Raw genomic sequence first — 2,585 nt, forward strand, 5'->3', positions numbered from 1 at the left:
GAAAAGGAGCTAAGCAAGCAAGGAAAAATGCTAAAAATCTAAAAAAAAAATTGCTAAGTTAAGCTATAAATTTGGAGTTGAAGTGCTAAAGGACCTTTGTGAGCTGTTCTTTACTCATCCCTTAGTTAAATCGTCGGCCCGCGTAGAGGCTTGTAATTCAATTCTTAGATAAATCGTGCGCCCATGTGGAGGCAATTTAGTTTTCTTGCATATTGTTAAAGCATAGGAGTATGAACATTGAATGTGGAGCAAGTGTGTTGATTATTGATTTATTGTGAAGGTGAAGTGTTTGTTGTTATTGCTTGTTGTGTTGCATTGTACATGCATGGTCGTAGATCATTGAGACCCACTCTTGTCCCTTTAAATTTTTATCTTGAATCCATTGTTCGAAACCCTAGGGGGAGAGATAGTTCTAGTCAATCCATTTCATCAATGGAAGGATACAATGAGGACCATGTGGAGGACCTTGGTCACATAGACCAACAAGGTATCCTCCACCCCAATATGCATCATAATAACATTCAAGTTCCATTACGCATGCTAAGGCCATATGTTCATCCACCACAACAACAAGGCCAAGTTCCATTAGGAATGCCAAGACCAATCTATGCTCCACCACCTCCCATCATTCAAGGCAACCAAGGTGCCCATGTTGCACCTCCAATTGCTAATCCTCCCCTTACTCTAAGAGATCACTATGTGCCTAATGAATATAATGCACCCACATGTATTCAATTGCTACCATTTAGAGCACATCACTATGAAATTAAGCCACAAACCATTCAAATGCTTCCTAATTATCATGGACTTCCAAGTGAAGAACCTTACAAGCATTCGGATGAGTTTCTTAAAGTATGTTCCACCGTAAAATATACGGACATGCCGGAAGAGGTCTTAAGGCTTAAACTTTTTCCATTTACCCTTAAAGACAAGGCAAAATATTGGTTTAACAATCTTAGGCCTTTTTCAATAACTTCTTGGGCAGAAATGCAACAAGAGTTCTTGAAGAAGTACTATCCGGTTTCTAAGACCAATACCATGAGAACCTCAATTCGAGAATTTTCACATGGGGATGGAGAAACATTTCATGAGGCATGGGAACGCTTTAATGAATTACTTAGGAAGTGTCCACATCATGACATGCCCAAATGGCAATTAGTTCAATATTTCTTTGAGAGCTTATCGGACAATTACAGAGGCATGGTTGATGCTTCCATGGGTGGCTCTTACATTGATAGGCATGAGGATGACATGTGGCGTCTTTATGAGGGCATGAGTGAAAATTCTTTGTATCGTACTTTATCTTCGAAGAATGGTAGAAATTCTAGTGGTAGGAAGAGTGTTGGCTTACATCAAGTCGATCACTCCAATGAAATTGCCGCCGAAATGAAATCATTATCTCAAAGGTTTGATCAACCAAAACTCGGCGAATCAAATATCTTCTTTGCCTAACCATTCTTATAATGCATCTAGTGAGACATGTATGACTTGTTCAAGTGTTTTACATTCTACTTCTAATTGTCCCCATAGACATGTGCAAAGTGAGCATCATGAACAAGCAAATGCTGTTTTTGCTAATCAAGGGAACAATCCTTATGGAAATCATTACAATCCTAGTTGGAGGAATCACCCGAATTTCTCTTGGAAAAACCAAGGGGAGGGATCAAACCCTTCCCAAGGCGGTTTTTAAGGAAAATACATTCCACCTCCAATGCAAAGCCAAGGTTCCCAAGGTTTTAGATCATCACATCAATCACAAGGAAACCAATTTTCAAATTCTCATTTTCCTAATCAACCATCATATTCCCAAGGAAATGTTAGAAGTCCCGCTTTTGAAGAGAAAGTTTTAACCGCTTTGGGCACTTTGGAGGCAAACACACAATTGCTTCATTCTCACTCTCAATCCATTGCTAAGCTAGAAACCCAAATAGGACAAGTAGCTAGCACTTTGAATGCAAAAGAGAAAGGAAAAATGCCTTTGAATGCCCCACAAAAGCAATAATGTGTTGTGGAGACTTATTCCTCATCGGAAGGTCACACAATAGAGCATGTTAATGCGGTGACTACCTTGAGAAGTGGAAAGATTGTGGATAACCAAGTGGGTATGTCCAATGAAGAGAGTGAACCGGTGCAACCACAAGTTGACACCTGTCCTATTTCATATCATATTCCTCATTCATTGCATGTGCATGACCATATAAATGAGAATGTGTTGAAAAGTAATTTGACAAGTGATTTTGAAAAAAAAGATATGCAAAATGATTTGAAAACTTCTTGTGTTGAAGAGACTTCAAAGAAAAATTTTGAAAAGGTTTTTGAACCAAAAGCTCCATTTCCGGATGCCTTAAAAGGATCCATTTCGAATGATAAGCAAAAGGCCAAAATCAATGAAATCATGGATGTGTTTAGGCAAGTGAAAGTCAATCTTCCACTTTTGGATGCAATCAAGCAAATTCTATCTTATGCCAAATTCTTGAAAGACTAGTGCACCCAAAAGCGGAAGAACAAAAGCCAAGCACTTAGAAAAGTGGTCTTAACCGAGCAAGTAAGCTCAATTTTGCAGCATAACACTCTCCCCAAGTTTA

General features: G+C 38.8%; 1 pseudogene; it reads right to left on the reverse strand.

Moving 5' to 3' along the window:
* Positions 1–1,043: 1,043 nt before the first annotated feature.
* LOC132305746 (small nucleolar RNA R71) lies at positions 1,044–1,142 on the reverse strand (annotated as a pseudogene).
* Positions 1,143–2,585: the final 1,443 nt, after the last annotated feature.

The sequence above is a fragment of the Cornus florida genome, unplaced genomic scaffold (assembly GCF_030987335.1).
Source record: "Cornus florida cultivar Cherokee Brave unplaced genomic scaffold, ASM3098733v1 CherokeeBrave_3.0.0_Hap2_Chr04, whole genome shotgun sequence".
In the NCBI taxonomy this organism is placed as follows: domain Eukaryota; kingdom Viridiplantae; phylum Streptophyta; class Magnoliopsida; order Cornales; family Cornaceae; genus Cornus; species Cornus florida.